Source organism: Pleurodeles waltl, chromosome 1_2 (assembly GCF_031143425.1).
Source record: "Pleurodeles waltl isolate 20211129_DDA chromosome 1_2, aPleWal1.hap1.20221129, whole genome shotgun sequence".
Lineage (NCBI taxonomy): Eukaryota > Metazoa > Chordata > Amphibia > Caudata > Salamandridae > Pleurodeles > Pleurodeles waltl.
The window spans coordinates 502,239,905-502,260,169 of NC_090437.1; positions in this window are offsets into that span (position 1 = coordinate 502,239,905).

Sequence of the window (20,265 nt, forward strand, 5' to 3'; positions counted from 1 at the left end):
TTTTACTGGATCCACAGATCCACTACAGTTTCTGAAGAAAATTTAAATAACTGCTTTTTTGCCCTGGAAGTATCTCAGGGGGGCCTCAGCACCAGGGCTAGGGGGTCAGCGTTTAACTACCCGGCCTCTTTTTTTATTTTTTCACTTTTTGGGGGTGGACTCGACTGACGCCAAGTCCCAAAATGGCTGCCAACATTTCCTGGTTGAAGTGTTAGCAGCTAATCAAATTTCTGCATGGGGACTGTCAGATCCACAGATGATCCCCATCCCGAACTATACAAATTAGTTTTTCACATAATATCTCAAAATGTTTAAATGGATTTGGACCAAATCACAAAAAGCACATTTCTTGACAAAGAGCTAGCATTCTGCTAAATTTGGTGTAATTCCATCTAGCGGTTCAGGCTGTAGTCATGTTTGAAATCCCCATGGAAAATTGCATGGGAAAAACGCATTTGGGACCTTCTTTATCTCAACCCCTACTTGATGTATCACCCCAAAACTTTCAAGACAGCACCTGAAGTGAGTGGCAAACTAGTTTTTAAATTTCATGAGAATTCATCAAACAACACCAAAGCTAATTGCAAAGCAAAAAAAATGATTTTTCTATGGAAACTAGATCCTAACTATAACTACCTATCAGGTAATATATGAATGTGTGTGTGTGTGTATATATATATATATATAGATATATATATATATAAGCTCTCCATCCATATCGAACAAATGCACGCACACTCCAGCTCCATATACATCAGTAATTTATTTCAGTAGTACGCTAGTTTGAACAATGCAGTGGAAGCGCTAGTAGCACGTGCTATTATCATAATCATGCCTTTATCCTTGTGGGACTGAGAGCAAGCCCACTGGAGTGTTACTCACTGTTGACACTGTGCATATTGATAACAAAATGCCAGTGACCCTGATTTACATTACCATTTTACAAACATGACATGTGATCTTAATTGCACAACTCTTTTTGCATATGCACAATTGTGGAATGTTCAAATTTGCAACAACTTTACAAATCTATGGCCTCAGTATTGTGTTTCAAAGCCTTCTAACATGGTGCCCATCAAGATTGTAGCCGCAGTCCCTTGTCAAGGTCACTATTTCACAAAATGCTTAAGTGTCCATTTTCACTCACGGTTTCAAGTCCGTGATCAAGGCAACTGGAGTCGCTAAAACCCGTTGGGAGCATATTGTTGAAGTAAAAGTAAATTTCTGATTCATACGGAAAAAAGGGAGCGTATTGCTGAAATGAAAGAAGTGTACTGATTTATATGGAACTGGAGTATGCGTGCATTTCTTCAATATGGATAGATACTTTTTGTGATTATTTATCAAGCTCTTGCACCCAAACATGCCCCACAGTAAAGTGAAGGGGCAGGGTTGTGAGGTAAACTGAGTTGCTATGTATGATATTTATACTTTCACTAAAAAAACAAATGTTAAAGTAACTTTATAGTTCGTGAATTTGTCAGTGTCAACATTAACGTTTTGAACTAAAAATACTAAACAACTAAAACTACCACATAAATTCACCAGTTTTATTTAGCAGCGCTAACTATAACTTGTGCCTTCACCATGCACTGGCATATGGCACCACTCATAGCATGATTTCTTCAGTGATGTCATCAATGATGTAATTTGATATGACATCAGTCATGTCATAAATGATGCCATAGAACATGTCATGGGTGATGTCATATGTGGGGTACTAAGCAGTGTGTGTCATTGCAGTTAGCACTGCTGACTATAATTTGTGACTTTTTGTGGTATTTTTAGTTCAAAACATTAATGTTGACACTGACAAATTCACCTAACTATAATGTACCTTTAACCTTTGGATTTTTCAGTAAATTTCTAAGGTTTTTCTTTTTTAATAGATCCTTTATCACACTTAACTATAATGTTACTTTAAACTTTGTTGTTTTAAGTGACTGTCTAGGGCTTTTATTACCATGAAGTAATAAACAATTACCCTATGTACACACAACTCCAGAGGCCCTGCAGCCAATGCCACACATACAGACAATGCTACCCAATGCAAGGCCTTCAGCCATGTTCATTGAGGAGTTGGCCATAGGGGTTTGGCCTGATGGCCTAATGGAAGGGGAGGAGGGCTACAAAATCCCCCCTCCATTGACCAGTTTCGGCACTGGAGACCCCATCGCCTGGGGTCTGGTGGGCTTGTTTGGGAAGGGGGCATGTGGCCGTCTTGTCTGGACATTTTGTTCCCAGGGACACCATCCCTCATGCCCAGCACAATTTGTATAGGGAGGGGCATGCATCCCCCATCCCTGGGCTCATTTCAGCCCCAGGAACCTCATTCCCCAGGGCCTGGTGCAATTGTTATGGGGTAAGCCCCACCTTCCTTGGCTTATTTTGGCCCCAGGGACCAAATGCCCCAGGGCCTGGTGCAAATTGGAAGCGGAAAGTGGTCATGGAGCCTCCCAGGCCAATTTCATAGCCTGGGGTCGCGTATGCTTGTTTGGGGAGGGGGCATGCAGCCCCCTTCCCCAGATGAATTTTGGCCCTGAGGACTGCATCCCTCGGGGCTCAACATATGTTTTTTGGGGAGGGGCCATGCAGGACCCCTTACCGGGCTGATGTTGGCCCTAAGAAAATCAGCCCCTAGGCCTGGTGCAATTTTTATCGGGGCAGGGCATGTGCAACCCCCTTCCCTGGACCCATTCTGCTTCTGGAGATGCAATGTTCTGGGGCTTGGTGAAATTTACATGGCCTTCCCCAAGCCAATTTTGGCCCCAGAGACCCCATACCCTGAGGCTGGCTGCAGTTTCAAGGTGCAGGTGAGCACACAGTCATTTACCCCAGAAGTTCGGACCCAGGGACCTCATCCTCCATGGCCTGGGTGCATTTTAAAGAGGGGGGACATGCAACCCCACTCCTTGGGCTGATTTTAGTCTTGGGAACCCCTTTCTCTGGGGCCTGGCACTATAGTCAATGGGGAGAAGGGCACAATGTCTGACTCCCGGGGCTGATTCTGGCCTCAGGAACCCTACCCCTGAGGGCCCAGCACTTTCGTAAAGGGAAGAGGGGCATGCAACCCCTCTTCTGGGCCAGTTTTGGCCCCAGAGACCTCATCTCCCAAGGCCCTGAACTATATTCAATGGGGAGGAGGGGCACAGGCCCCATCCCCAGACCTATTTCAGCCATGTGGGCTTCATCCACCGGAACCCGGCACTTTAGGTAAGGGGGATGGGGCTGACTCAACACAAGTGGGTGCCCTGGTGCCCACCCAGGTTACCCAACATATTGTGGTTGGGAGCCGCTGGGGATTCCCAATGCCTTTTCGGTCCCTGCCGGCTCCTCAAATCCAGTGGGAACTAGCATTGTTCCTGCCCACAGAGAGCAGCAAACAATTTGAACAAAATTTAGACCTGTTTCCAAGCCTGCATCACTACAGAGAGGGAAACAGATCTCAAGTCTGCTCACAGTAGGCAGGAGCATTTTTGAAGCTCCCAAAAGCCAGCTGGAAGTGGTGTTTGCTCCAGCTTGGCTCGAGTTTTAAAAATGCTACCCCTATTGGAGAGGAAACACAGACTTGTCTGTCTGTGATGCTGCAGGCAGGGAAAACGCCATGTCCCGGGGTGGGCATCCCTGGAAATTGCTGCTATGCTGGCCCCAGATTTGGGCTCCCCAGGCCCATTAGTGACTCAGGGATGGGCCAGGTGGCACCTTTCCCTAACGTAATTACCCCAGGGGTGGGTTCCTTGTGGCCTTTTCAAGCTCTAGAAGGGGGACCCCATTGCCCTCTCCCAATCTGCTGCATTTTCAGCCACAGGGGTATGCTCCTGGGGCCTTAAGAGGCTCATGGAGGGGGTAATTTGCTCCCCTTCCCCATATATGATAAGATTGGCCACAGGGATGGGCTCTCCAGGGCCTCTTGAGGAACAGGGAAGTGGGCCACAAGCCCCCCTGCAAATAAATCATAAGATTGGCCATGGTGGTGGGCTCTCAGGGGCCTTGAGTGGCTCAGAGATGGGGGCTACACATCCTCCCCCATAAAAATTGTTTTTGGCCCTTGTATAGGCTCCCTGGGGCTTACATTAAAAAAATGCAACCCGGCCGCAATTTAGTTTTCTTTCTTTGATCAAACAAGAGTCTCCTGGGACTGCAGCAATTTTTGAAATATTTTATTTTTTTATTTATGTAAGTGCCAGGGCCATGTTAGGAGGCAACTTCAGCTTGCACCACCTTTTGCCTCTATCAGTGCTACTAATGACAATTCAGACTTTTTATACATTAAAAATCACTTATACCGGGCACCTAAGCTATTGTTATAGCTTCCTCTGGCAGGCATTAGTCATTTTAATGTATATTGAATTTATAAACAATTGTTATTTCATCACAAAATTAGATAAGCAGTGCCACCATGTCACTAGCTGACAAAAGTCTACGTGTTTTTGCTGAAAAACAACAGACCCAAATATAACCACCTAGTGGCGACCGCCACTAGGCAATATCTATCCAGCTATCTATCTATCTATCTATCTATCTATCTATCTATCTATCTATCTATCTATCTATCTATCTATCTATCTATCTATCTATCTATCTATCTATCTATCTATCTATCTATCTAGCTGGCTGGACAGACGGATGGATGGACATACAGACAAACAGATAAATAGTTTGTGTATTTTTTTACATTTACAAAAATAAATATATTCTATGCTGATTAATAATAATAAGCATGCATTGTGCATATTCATTATACAGAGTGTAAGTATATAAATATATATGTAATATATATTTATATACATAAATATACATAAATGTATATATACAGATATAAGTTTATATATATATAAATATATATATATATATATATATATATATATATATATATATATATATATATATATATATATATAAATAAATATAACAACAACAAGATAACAACTTTTCATATATGTGTACATTCTCCCCAGGTTCTTATTAATAAGGCCAAATTTCAGTTGCACCTGCGCCGGCGATGCATTTTGCGGGAGTTGAGACACCCTCTGGTAAGGAGCTGCCTTCAGTTTATTCAATAGGTCAGTGTCTTTTCTGTGCAGATCAAGGCTTTCATAAGTCTCCATTGGCAGCATTTTTTATGCCATTAGTGATATTGACGGCTTGAAGGAGGATCCCTCTGATTTCTTAGCATGTGGGACAGGCATTAGCTTGAGACTGCAGTTTATTGTATTTTCATTTTGGACTAATCTTTGTAGTACTAGGATATGTACCTCATGATGTGGTGTCTGATTCTGAACTTATGTGCAGACGCTAGCACCTCCATCTGTCCGATAATTTCACTGTTGTGTACAACACCCAGAGTGTGAAGTTTCTGCCACAAGTGCAGAAATTCCACTCTGAATGCGGAGATTCTGCCTCAAGCACAGAAACTCCGCCCTGAGTGAAGAAACTCCGGCTCAAGTGTGGAGACTACTCTTAAGTGTCTTTGTGAATACAGGAAAGTAATACTCTTAGACTAAAGTCTAAGTTTACCTTTGTGGTTTGGGCCCTCCGTTTCTTTCCAGGGAGATTCTGAGTCCTGGGTAGTAAAACCACGACCATCTTAACATTGTAAATCTGATGTTCAACCTGCCCTAAGGCAAAGTCTAGAATATTACTTAAATAATTGAAAACAAATATGTAGATGAGGAAAAGAATCACAATGAATATTTGAGGCCCAAAAAGTCAGTATACATTCAAGTTCCTGATTAGATAAAATATGGCTGCCATTTTGTAATGGGAAGCTCTTCAAAGTCAAGTCTCATGTCCTATCCAATAATAGTCCATGAAATTTTCCACTAGATAAATTCAATAAACAGGTTTTTAATACAATGAATATGAACATTCACATATTGCAGAGCACAAAAACTGGCCCAGGAAACAGATCTGAATATGTTAGATCTGGTAAGATACATGAGGTATTTCAACCAAAAGTGTAACCCAGGCCATTGCTTACTGTGTGTGTGTGTGTGTACTGTGTGACTCACTTGACACTTGTGACGTTGTTTGCAGTGGTTCACTGGTGCTTAGGCAAAGTCATGGCTAAAAAATATTGTGTGGATCAAAATATTGCATCAATAATATCCAGGACAAAAATATTGTCAAGGTAAGTTTCTGTGGAAAAGGAAAGATTTACAATATATACCTCCTCATATGTGTGACTTTACAAAATATAGCTTTAAGGTACATAGTAAATCTGCACACTTACCTTTTTGATATTTTGGTACTCATCAATTTTGACATAATATTCTATCTACACAATATTTTTGATACCAATATTCTGTCCGTGATCTGGTTCACTTGTGTGTTCACACCCGCTCATTTGTAGTGGAGTTTTCACTGACCAGATATGTTGGCACATCTGTCCTTAATAAGTTGCTGAATTGCATAATGAGGTGTCTGAGTCCTGCCCTCAAGGCTCAGGGGATATGCATACACCCCTATGAAAATTAATTTAATATGGTATTAGTTGAGCATTAGGATTTGAAGACCCCTTGTTATACAATTTGCTTGCAGGTGATGCCGGTTCATAGTTCACTGTGCTATGTTAGGATTGCATTGATGAACTACCAATGACAAAATATCTCTGTGTCAAAAGCAGTTACCCTATCACCTATCTACCAATAATACAAATCTGTGATATGCATGTTACTCAATGTGGTTTTCCACAGGTACATTAAACCACTTTTCTACTTTATGAGTCAAAACTGTGACTAGACAAAACACAGAACTCTCCAGCCAGTTCATTGACCATCAAAGTTACCATACCGGTATTATTAGCCCCTGAAACTTTCTAGGTACAAAAAGACTTGTGCAGTAGGTCCCTTAAGACCGTAAGGTATTTTAAAATGAAGTTTCTTTGTGATAAATTAACTAAGCCAGAACAGACTTTGTTTATATTGACAATTTCTTTGCAGCAGAGTTAAAAAAAAAAGGTTTTTCATCACTTCACTCCTCATGACTCCACCCCCTTTATGCTGCCCACCTTGCCCCCCACTTTATTGGTACAAGTAGTATTTTTTCCAGTTACAACACTGGAGAAAGAACATGTTTGCCTGGCTGGTCGCTAGGAAATGGCTCAACAAGTAAACTTTGGGTCAGATATACAAACCTTCTGTGCTGGATTTGAGTCACAAACTTGACAAACACCTGTGCAAACTGTTTTTGTTAATCTTGTTGCCTGTAAATAATGCAATAATGCAAATAATGCAAACTAGCAAAATAGCACTGTTTTACATTATTCTGCTTCAAGGGGAAATTCCATGGGTGAAACATGGGAGATCCAATGCAACCATGCCTAAGCTTTAGTGTAAAACCCTATCTACTAACAGTAGGAGACAGGGTTTTATTAATGCCACTTTAAAGGAAGTGTCAAAAAATGGAAATGTTTTATTTCTCCTAACGTTTCCCACTTTGCATGTGTGCTGCACTGTACAGTGCATGTCTAAAGTCGAAAACGTATTAAAGATAGCCTGGGGATAGTATTTTGTGCTGGAACGGGTACCCTCCAGTACAAAATCTATGCAAGACTCCCTCAGACACCTTTGCACTATCATGCATGCGCTTGTGGTACTCGCTAGACTGACTGTGTGCCATTGCTATGGCGAGAGGAATATAGTGGCACATCTCTTGAATTTCCTGCTCTCTTCCTGCTACATACTTCAGTGCAGTAGTTTTGATTGCTGTGTTGGACTGCACTGTGTAACAGTTTGGTAAATCTGGGCCTGCCTATATGCAGGGCCACCGGAATTATGTGATGGTTCATCTGCTGCTTTTCACATAAATTTGGATTTGCTACATTTGCCATATAATCCACCATGTGCTGCATATTCTCCAGATTTTAACAAAAACATTGTTCTAGCTCAAACGCATCAAAAGTTACTAAAACATGGTGATGTGTTCACCCCAGTTAAGGGCCCTTCGAAAAGGTTAGCTGATCATCTTTCAGTTGTATACCCTTGTATTTCTTTGTTAAACTGGTAAAAATGAGATGAAATATTTGTCTCAAATTGAGCCGCATTTTGTCGCATACATTGTCATTTCTGGAAGCGTAATTTAGACAACCTTGCTGCATAATTTGGTGCTCCATAATTCCAGTGGCCCTTTGTTTATGTAATAGATAGCCCAATGTCACGAACATGCAAACAGATGCCTGTAACTTCTTTAATCATGTATGCCATTTATTATTTGTTAACATATTCACTGTTTTACACTTACAGTAGCTACTGTTCGACCTTTAAAATTGTTAGTTTTGAATATGAAGATCACATTGCAGTTTGCAAGCAGTACTAGGGATGGTTCTAACAAACCTCTACCTTGAGAAATAATAGGACCCAGTGGTGCATTGTGAAACACGATATTCTGAAGAATTTTGGTACTAGGGCAATGGGTCGTGCACGTAAGTCTGGAGGAGCAGTCATTAATTATCCCAATACTTTGGTGTCTGCCAACCAAACCTAGCCCATCCCCACGTATGCTTGGCAGGGTGGCTGTTCTCCCCATTAGCAAAGCTTCATTTTAAAATCCTGCGCCTTGCTACTAGATTGGGAAATGGTTATAGAGGCCCCACGGCCTCCGGCTTTAAAGTTGCCTCTAGATTAGACAGATCTTGCAGGTTCAGACATTAGGCATGCCCCTAAACCACTACAAATAAAACAGACTGAGGCTTATGAGGGCTGCGCCAGTTAATTTTCATGTTTTCTCCTCTCCTAAATGACCCTGTCAGCTTGCAGATTTCCCGTTGAAACAGTTAACGTGCGTGTATCATTTTCACCTTGAAGTAAACCCAGCAGAAATAAAAAGCTCAAGACGTGCTCTGCTCATGGATGCATCGGGGCGGGCGTATGCCGTGTGGCAGGCGAACAGTTTTAGTAGCCTTGTAAACTTTTTCTGTTTCTGGATATTTCCCTTTAAACTCTGTTCCTGTAATTTGTATCTTTTCCTAGGAGCACTAGTCATAGATTTACAGCTCTTAAAAGGCACACCTCACAAACAAGTGTTGATTGAAAGGAAAACAATAAGGAAACTAGACATGAGAATTATGGGCACGGACACAACCAACTGAGCAGTTTATTGCACTGAAAGACTTATATGTGAGCATCACAACGCATTGAGCTCACTGCTTTGAAAGATCGTGTGTATGAAAAGGATTCCCAACAATATGATCCTGTGTAAATCACTTTGGGGCTCATTACAACTTTGGCGGTTGGAAAACTCCAGCTCAGAAACCAAGAAAGTTGGAGCCCATCTGATGTGCAGGATTATCATGGGTTGAACACTCCTTAATGGTCTACAACTTTGACATAGGGATTTGTTGCAGTTTTTCTTTTTATTGGGTTTTCAGGAGCTTCTTAAACTGAAGGTAACAGGCTTCCAAATAGAGGCAAGTGGTAAGGCAGCTCCAAAACCTTGCACCCTTGAGCTCAAAGGATTTTCCACCATGCCTTGCCCTTTTTAAAACAGTATTGTTTGACCAGTATCTGATGCGAGGTACAGCTTTCTAGTGGAATGATAGAGCCGGTTATTGAAGGTAGCTGAGACCATTGTCCTGGTATGCTCTGTGTTTAAAGTAAAGTGCTTTGAATTTGTTCCTGGATTCAGCAGAAGCCGGCGGAACTCCTTCAAGCCTGACTTAACTTGGTCACTCTAACATAGTTAAGAATAAAGTGAAATTGATTTTTTTTCCCAATGTATATTGAATTATTGAAATATTATTATTGTATTCATCTGAAAATCAGACTGCAACACAATCTGGCTGCCTGAATGTTCACTCTTTGAAGTTTATTTAATTACCTTCTTGCTGTGGACACAATAAGCAATGTCACTATAATCGAATGGGCCCATAGCTAGAAAAGGAGAAAACTCTTTTGGATATTCAGTTTGGTAAAGTAAACTAATTCTACAGAGATAAAATGTGTAATCTCACCCCATGCCCTCTTGTGTTTCCACTTACCTGTTTAGCCCTCCTGAACAAGCCTAAAGTACACTGAATTCCCCTGGGGAAATTATTCTCAGTAAGGATGCTATACCGTTTTAAAGAGCATCATGAGCTCTTGCTATTTGGCTTGGTACAATTTTAATGTTGTGGTACCAGGACAACTAAGCAAGGTTACGAGGCATGTAATGCAGCAATACTAGAACGACTTAGCACTGTTATGTTATGTTATGGTATTGTTATGGTATGTTAATGTATGTTACATGTAATTATAAAGTGCACTATTACCTGTGAAGGTATCCTGGCACTGAGCAGGTGTGTTTGCTTAGCCTTCCTATGGTAGATTGGTTAATTGTAAAGGCAGGTCTTCATCTTCTTGTGGAATTCAAGTAGAGAGGAGGGACGCTCTGATGTGGAGTGGGAGTCTGTTCCACTCTTCAGGACTGATGTAAGAGAACACCTGTCCTCTTGATCTGCTTCTTTTGTTTGCCAGAGGAAATATGCGAGTAGTAGTTCTGCAGGGCACAGGTGTCTGGGTGGATGGTGGAAGGAGATGTGACTGGTCATGTACATGGGGCCTAAGCTGCAGAGTGCCTTGAAAGTGTGTGTGAGAAGTCTGAAATGAGCAAACATGAATCAGGAGCTAGAAGACCTCCCTGAGGTGAGGTGCTATTTGAGTTCTGTGTGGGAGGTTGAGGGTGAGTCTGGCTTCTGAGTACTGGATTGTTTGTAGCCTTCTAGTCATCTGCTTGTTAAGACTGGTGTAGAGTGTGTTCCTATAGTCCAACTTGCTGGTGAATGAGCGTGAGTGAGTTTTTTAGTATTGCTCAGGAGGGATTTGAAGATCTTCCTCAGTATCTTCAGGATACAGTGACGGTATTGACTTAAGCAGTCACATCCAGATTGCTGTAAATAATTACTCTGAGGTTCCTGATATGGGTGCTGGCTGTGGGTGTGGGTCTAAGCTTGTTTGGCCACCAGATGGAGTCTCAAGGTAAGGTGCTCTTGCTGAAGATAATTACTTCTTTCTTGTAGGTGTTAAGCTTGAAACAGCTGGCTTTCATACAGTTAGCAACTTCAGTCATGCAGGCTGTTAGGGGTCTTGTCTGAGAGGTGGGTATAATTTGCATTGTCGGCATAGGCTAGAATGTTGATATTGTGTGCACAGATTTCCTTGGCTAAAGGAATCATGTATTCATTGAGAGTGAGGCTCAGCAATGAAACTTGGGGTACTCTGAAGATGAGTTTGCAGGTTTCCAAGGAGTAAGGTGCCAGGCTGACATCTTGTGTTCTATCGCATAATAGGGAGCAGATAAAGCAGAAAACGGGTCTTCGGGTGTCAGTCTCATGCTGGGACCTGTTGGGGTGTGAGACCATGTCAAATGCTGCAGAGAGGTCCAGTTAAATGAAGGATGCTATGTCTCCTCTGTCAAGGATCTTGCGGATGTTGTTTGTAGGGACTATGAGAGGCATTTCTGTACTGTGGTTGGGCCTGAGTCTGGACTGCATGGCTTTGAGGAGTTGGTGGTTGCTGAGGTTGTCTGTGAGGTGTCAGGTGATTACTTTCTCTAAGACCTTTAATGGGTATTGTAGGAGGGATATGGGTCAGTAGTTTAAAGGCATAGCTAGGTCAGCGATGTTTTTATGAGCAGTAGCATGAAGTTGATGTGTTTTCAGGTGACCTGGAATGTGGCTTAGTTAATGGAGGCGTTGAAGATGATTTTTAGTGCATTGATCGTTGGTAGGAGTCCTTTGATGAAGGCATGAAACATGACTGTACTAATAATTAAAAATCACGAACAATAATTGTGTGCTTTAAAACCTCTACAGGTTACCATTTTTTGCACTGAAACAACAGCTTATTATTTGTATCTAAATAGGTATTTTATCCGCAAATTCCAGTTTTTACCTTTAATAAATGAAGCAAGTTTGTTTCCTAACACTAATATGTTATTTTCTATAAATACACTAATTTCGCTACATAGGGAATGTCTTCGAATCCCAGTGTTAGCCCTTTGCTTATCTTCACGTTGAGTTCCGTGTCTCCCTCCAGAAACACTCAAACATCTCTTCCATACTTAGGCTATTGACATTCAGCTATTGTTGACAGTATCCTCCTTGGTGACATTGCCCACCTTGAGTTTTAAGTCTTGGATGTCGCTCCAACATTTCAAACTAAACCCTCTGAAAACGGAATTGCTGCCGAGCTTGCATTTCATCCGCTCCATCAAAGTGTACTCTTCCCCTTATACTAAAATTCATTCTTAGACTGTAAGGTGACAAAATGTAAGTTTAAATGTGTGACGTTTCACAGCCTGAAGACTGTAAATGTGTATTTTTTAATATGACTTTGAGGTTTAAAAAAAAAGAGGGGTAGCATACGTGGGCCTTTTCAGTAGTGACAAATGGTTTCTGCAGCGCCATTCAAGGCATTTTTTCAGCTAAGTTCCCTCCAGCCTGGTCCTGCCTAATGAAACCATTCACTGACCGGTCTCACTGGCCCACTTGCCTGCACAAAGCAAGACCCACACACGTGTAGCCTACATGTCACCACCATCTTTGCACTTTCCATGGATGCTACCCCGTCTAGCCCCTCCTCATCCCGTGCTGAAGATCCTAGAACGACGGATCTTGCTTATTCATGATTTGCTCCCTCAGGATGTTCTGCTCGTGATCCTCACATGGACATACCATTCTTGCCTTTTACTATGTCTCATATAATCAAGTAGAATCGGTAAAATTCTAATCACTTCCCTATGCAATTACCACTTTTGCTTGATTACCTGAGCACAATGAAAAATCCACCCACACTTAAATATAAAAAAGCAATCTTGAAGCAGGAAATGGTGTTTAAGCACCCTCTTTTGTAAACAAATGATTGTTATGTAGATGCTATATGGAAATATTTTCTGATGCTGCAAAATATAAAAGTATGTACTATGAAAGTTTATTAACATCTCTGTTGCCATAAGGATGGCCTTTTTGCCCCAATTCTCTTAACAGCACCCTGCTTGTAACAATCAGGGCCAGATTCAAGAAGGCCTTACACCTCCTTGTGCCTCATTAGTGTAATTTTATTTATGCTAATGTGGCTCAGGGAGGCAAGTTTTGCCGCACCATATTTACAAAGTAGCTCAATGCATGCATTGTGCCAATTGGTGACCCTTTGTGCTACGTTATGCCTGCGTCAGACATAATGTATGCAAGGGGAGCGTTCCAGCATTAGGAGGCCCGCAAATATCTACAAGATTTCACTGCGCTATGTTTGGCATAATTTTTAATGCCTGCTCAAGGGCAGGTGTCAACATGACACACCCATTGTAATCAATAGGCCTCCTTGTACTTTGCAACACTAGCGTCAAACTTTTTTGAAACGCTAGTGAAGCAAAGCGCCACAATAGCATCAAAGATTTTGACGCTATTGTTATAACTGCTGCCTTGTTGCACCATATGTTAAATACCGCAAAAGCATGGTGTCGTTAGGTGAGGGTATGGGGCACTGAAAAAGTTGTGCATCAGAACTTATGCACCATTTTTTCAAAAATCTGTGCCTCAGTGTATTCACATTTGTGTTTATATACTAGTCGCACACAATGATTTGCCTTGGGGTATTTAGCAATATAGGTATGAAATATTTCACAGTGGTACTCGTTTTACCGATCTCCAAAGAAGAGCTAAGTAAGCTCCATGGGATTTAAACTTGTGGTATGCTTGCAAAAGTTAGCTTTACATTGTATATGTTAGTTCCCTGTGCTATTGTAATGCATATTGCTTGATAGCTACATTACCTAGAAAGTGATGTCTGTACACTTGCATTTTTCAGGACTGCTGAAGGTGTGGTGCCTTTTATCTCTACCGTAAATTAACAAGCATTCATTCTAACTTTACAACAGCGATCACATTTTTATGTTTGTATCATAACTGTTATGATCTTTTCAAAGAGAACAAAGACACTGGAGAACCAATATGTAAGAGGGATATAAAACTCAGCAAAAACTCTTTCATGTCAATGGTTCTGTTCATTGATTTGCATATCAAACCATCACTTCCTGCAGACAAATCTCAAGTAACAAGTTGTGCATCAATTTTAGATGAAGATGAAAAGGGTGGGAAGCTTACAGTTGTTTGACAATAGATCTGAAGACAAATTGTACGAAATGGAGAATCCCAGTGGGAAATCATTTGCTTTTATTTCTATCCTATTTTTTTCTTTCCTCATATTTATTTATTTACTAGATCACAAATGTATACAATAATCGTGTATCTGATTTGCAGCACGCGGCCAACTTTACATAGCTGTAGCTTTCCTGCTGTTTTTTTTGTACATGCCCGTCAACTTTGCATTCTGTTTGAAAAATAAATATTTAATAATTACAACAACACGATGTAAAGAGAGTATCCATCTAATAAATCAGAAGTGAGGGAGCAGTTTCAAATGCCTTAGAGCTCTCTCCATAAATCCAGTAGCCTTTTTCTTCAATGAGGCAATATGAGGAGAAAACAAATTGAGCTATAAAAAAGGACTACACTGGGTGGGTCAAAACAGAGATGCTGCTTCCAGCAAATTCTACAGAGAATCTCATTCCAGTGGCGTGCCTGAGGTCCCTGTATCCCACGTGTTGTAAGGGGTCCTTGCTCATCTGAAGCGGGCCTATGTGAAGTATATGAGATAGTCACCACAGTTCACATAATTTTCTGTTAAACCACTGGCTAAGACGGTGCACACTGATCTATATTGATCTACATGGTAAGAAATATTGCAAAGTACATACCTGTCTGCCTCCAGTGATCTGTGCCTCGGTCCACCCATCTTCAAAGGTAAAAACAGCTCCTAGCTAGCTGCTGTGTTCTAAACGTTTGAATAAAGTAGTTTCTCCCCTGTCCTTTACTGAGGTTCACTTGCTGCATGGGGTATACAGGGCATTGATCCTTCCATATTTCCTGACTTTGGCAAGTTATAGCTCCAAGCTCGCAATGAAGCAGCCTCAAAGTGAGTGTGCTTGTTATAAGTACTGGAAACAGTTAGGGAGAATCTGAGAAATTAAGTTTACTTTTAATCAATCCAGCTATTACTTGCTCAACCACCGTCCTCCTCGCCCCTTTTCATATTTAAAGAGAGAATTCACAAGTAGTTTGCACACTGAGAGCTTCAGCTGCAGGCCGGAGGTCCTGTCTAGAAGACGATTTTGTAGAGGGCAAGCTACCAATGAAGGAATCATCTCCAGGTTACCAACTTACATCACAGTAATTAAATCCATAGCCCCAACTGTTAAAAGCAGAGAACCACTATGACCAAAGATTCCTTCCCCTGAGCATTCTTCAAAAAGATGGCAACGGCAGCACAGAGGCAAAAGATTCAAAAGAGCATCCTCAGCTCTAAATAGAGAAAACATAGATGCAAGAGTATATTTTGCAAGGAGATGGATGACTGAAGTGCTGAACTAATTACCTGTCTACTAAAAGGTTAGAAAGGACAAAACCGTGTCCTGGGAGTTCAAGAATACCTGACAGTCTGTCCACCCTGCAGTTTTCCACTGCTTAAACGTTAATTGCTATTAGGGAGAAATCCACCATCTCTGCTTAGAATCTTCAAGGCAATTTGGTGCGGCAGCTGAGAGTCCATCCCCAAGTGAGAACTGAAGTTTGCTTTAGCCACCATATTGCCCAACTGAGCTACTAAAACATTTCCCCGGATTTTCTGGGCAAATAAAATGCAACTATCTTAGCAACTGCCAGTTTTATCTTACTGGATAAACATCCCAGTTTGTGATCAGCCATCTGATTCTGTGTCATTTCTATCTCAATTTTACACTCATCTCAGCTGCTGGTATAAATTGATACCACAATAGGACTCGGAAAAGGTAGAAAACGGCTCTGGCGAACAATGTCGATTTTACCAACCATTATTGGAGCAACAAGTGAATGTGTTCTATCACTGAAAAGAAGACCACTCATTCCCTTGATGCAGAATCCCAATGTTCTAGAATATGCCAGTCCAAGGACGCAGGTGAATCCATTGCCCAAAACCAAACAGGCTGCCTGAAACAAGAAGAATGATAAAAACACCATTAGAAAGTAATTTCTCCCGTTCCTGTGGCACAAAATCATTCTAGGAACGTTGTTCAGAATGTCTTTGTTATTAATATTGTTTTCAATCATTTAGTTGTAAACATCTAGGGCCAGATGTAGCAACTGACGAATTTGCGAGTTGCAAAGTGCGAGTCCATGCGACTCGCAATTTGCAACTCGCAAATTCGTATGCAGTACGGTGTCTCAGACACCGACTGCAACTCGCTATGGGGTCGCAATGACCCACCTCATGAATAATCATGAGGTGGGTCGCAAATTGCAGCCCCATAGCGAGTATAGGCACTCGCTAACATGGAGGCCTGCTGACGTCAGCAGACCTCCATGTTCGTGACCTGCTTTTAAATAAAGCAGTTTTTTTTTTTTTTAAGTGTAGCCCGTTTTCCTTACAGGAAAACAAGCTGCACTTAAAAAAAAAAACGAAACCTTTAGTTTCGGTATTTTTTCAGGGCAGGGAGTGGTCCCTTGGACCACTCCCTGCCCTGAAAAAATATTTTTGGGTCCAGTCACAAACTGGAAGGGGTCCCATAGGGACCCCTTCCAATTTGCGAGTGGGTTACCATCCACTTGAAGTGGATGGTAACTGCGATGCAATTTGTGACCGCGTACGCGGTTGCAAATGGTATTGCATCCCACTGCGACCCGCAAATAGGAAGGGAACACCCCTTCCTATTTGCGAGTCGGAAATGCATATTGCGAGTCGGTAACGACTCGCAATATGCATTTCTGCATAGCAAACCCACGTTTGCGACTCGCAAACGGCGATTTTCGCCGTTTGCGAGTCGCAAATGGTTTGCTACATCTGGCCCCTAGTTCTTTAATTATTTAAATGTTAGTCGGGCGTGGAAAAGCCGTCAAGATGGCGGTCGCACTTTCGTAGTGCTCCGGACCCCTCCGTCATCTGCCTTTGGCAAAACGCATAATCCTACACCATCTGCACCGCAAAACAGACCCTGGAGACCCCAACACCGCACTGAGCTCAGCAAGACTCCCGACAGCCGCTCCACCAAACCGTAAGAAGCTGAGCCGCGAATAACCACCCGGGGCCAAGATGGCGGACGGAGGGCGGAGACGCGAATCAGAGCACCGGTAATTGAGGAGGCCGTGGTGCCCCGTGGCGGTCCCTCTGGCGCTGCAGAGTTTCCGGAGGTGAGAGGCGGGACACCGAGTTGCTGGTGGGCGCCCGGGGCAGCCGCGGCACACAGAGAGGGCGGAAGGCAGACGAGGCCATGACCAGCGCCCAGCAGTGATCGCAGGCCTCGCACGCCCGGCAGCAGCGCGTCAGCGCTGTGGGCGACAGGGCACCTGCCCCCTAAAATAAAGGGGGGACAAGGTGCCTGTCTCTAAAATAAAGAGGAGACGACTGGCGCCACTGTCAGAGGGCCGCACCGGCTCGGCGGGGCCCGGCTGAGACGGCGATCATGGAGCCACCCCGCCCCTCCCGGGGCCAAAGGCCCGGGACTTGAAAACGGGGCCCGTCTGGAGGCGGATCGGAGGCCTCCCTTGGTGGCCTGGCCCCGAGGCCTGGGCCCCTGGGTGGCTGGGAACCAGCGGGCGTTGACCCGGGGCATCCCCCACCAAATTGGAGGACTCACCGCTGGAGTCTAAAGGCGGGAGAAACCACTGGGGAGGAGCCGTGCATGAAAACGACTGCTGGCACAGGAAAGCAGACGCCGGCACAGCTGGGACGAAGCCCTCTACTGCCCCCGCCGGGCACCCCTCCAAGACAGAGCAAACCCCAAGTAGGCTGGCAAACTCGGACCGGGGCAGTGACCCACACTCACCCTCACTGGAAACCTCTGCATTGCCGAACAAGGCGGCGTAACCTTCGATATTATCTGGCGTGGGCCCACTCACAGGAAGTGAAGATAATAAGTCCTACTGAGTGAGAGCAGTGAAGGGAATAACTGCAGGCGTGGGAGGGTGGAGACCGTCGTCGGAGCGGAGTCCTCTTTCCCCACACAGCACTCGAACTATACTGGCACACCTGGGCCCGGGGAAAGGCCCGTTCTCCGACTACGCCCCACCAGGCAGGATAACCAAAATGGTGAAGCCCCTGGGGGCTCCCACAGAACTGAGCAAGTACGAACCGGAGGTTGTGGCCCGTGGTCCCCGACACCTTGCACTCACACGGCTGTCCCCCGGAGGTGAGAAGGTCCATCTGTTCCGAGCCCCGGGTGGCGTTGCCCCGGCCCGTGCTGCGGAGTAGTGACTTTAGCAGGCAGCGGCTAACCAACTCACCGAAGGCTACGCGGAAAAGAGATGGGACTAAACTACAATGGGCAAAGACAGGGCAACGAGGCAGGCAGCGGCCCAAACACGCATGGACCAGTTCACCATTGGCGCAACTGGTCTCCGGACGGAAGACCGTGCCCCAAGCGGAGAGGGTGACCCCCAAATGGCGTCCAGCGATCTGACAACAATACTCCAGCCGATACAGGCATCCCAAGTGGCTGTTGAAATGAAAATAGGAGAGTGAGGGTGGATGTAGCCTTGATTCGACAGGACCTCCAAAATGCCACAGCCCGAATCACTGAAACTGAATCCAGAATCTCCACAATGGAAGATGACATGACCGCTCTTAAGGCCCAGTTCTCCGCACTGACCACCCGCACTTCTGAACTACACAGGAAAGCAGAGGATACTGAAAAAAGGTTGAGGCGTAACAACCTCCGCGTTGTGGGCCTTCCTGAAACCACAACAGAATTGTCTCTGGCCAGTTACCTGGAGGACTGGTTCCGCTCCTGGATGCCGGCGGACCGTCTCACACTATGGTTCACAATCGAGCAAGCCCACAGGGCCCTTCAGGGAAAGCCCCCCCCCCCGGTTCCCCACCCAGATCGGTGATACTGCGTCTTTTCAATTTCAAAGACAGGGACGCGGTACTACAGGAGGCACGCTCCTAGGGAGATCTCGTCTGCGACGGGGTGAAGGTTCTCCTCTTCCCTGACTATACAATACCTACAGAGATGGATCTCGACTCCAGCAAGAAATAACACTGGGGGGCCAGATGGGGCCACAGTCCGATCGCCGCCACCGCATCCGTTCTAGGCGACGCAGGACCGACAGCGGAGCCCGCCTGGATTCCCTCCCGGGGCCCACCGGATGGGGTCGATGAGCCCGCGGTCGCTGGGAGACCCGGAGGACCCCCCCGGGGCCGAGACCCTCGAGACACAAACTGAGCCCGATCCGGGTCTCCGGAGGACACAGACCTATCTCATAGCCCAGTACTATGATCTCGCGGAGAGATCCCTAGACAAAAGCATCACTTTGCCAAGCAGATAATAACTACATTAGTCATTAGACTAACATGTCCATTGTATTCTTGATCTTAATCCGACTTCATGGAGGGGTCTACCACCACTGCTACCCTATTAGTTGATGTTCCGCCTCACCAGTTCCAAAAGGGAGGCGCAACACCTGGTCGACAGATGCTTCTGGGGGGAAGTATGGGGTGGGGCAGGAGTTGGTGGGCAAGGGAGTTCCAGCCTAGTTTCATAGGCAAATGTTACAGTTCTTTTGTTACTATCACTTATGGGCTTTCCATGTAAAGTACAGAGCAGGGACAATAGAGATGTAATAGATACAACAGCGACTCACGCCGGCGATGACGTGAACAACATGGGGACTCTCCGCTATCCCCAGGCTCGGAAACAAGAAAGATTGACGGACACCACAAGACGTTTCTAAATACCCACCCACCATGACTCAAACACAGGTAATCTCATGGAACGTTAACGGCCTCCTAGATAAAATTAAACGGACTGCAATATTCACCTTAATACACCGACATAAACCGGGAATACTCGTGTTGCAGGAGACGCACCTCCTGGGGGATCTTTGCCCCTTCTTAGCCCGCAGGGGCTTCCACAGGGTATATCACGCCGGATTCATGCGCGGATCTCGCGGGTCGCCATACTACTACACCGTACCTTCCCTCTGACAAACATCCAAGGCCGGAGGGACCAACAGGGACGATACGTAGCCATCACTGGCAAGATCGAAGCAGTAACGACTAACATAATCAGTGTTTATGTCCCCCCCCCACTGGTTCGGAAAACTCTCGATGAGCTTACTAACCTACTCGTTGATCTTCCATCCGGGCGTACGATGGTGGGAGGGGACTTCAACACAACCCCAGACCCGACTCTAGACGTGGCCGGTCCGATCTCAGCACATAGACAAGTAGCAGCGGCGGGAATCACAGGTTAGCTCTCCGC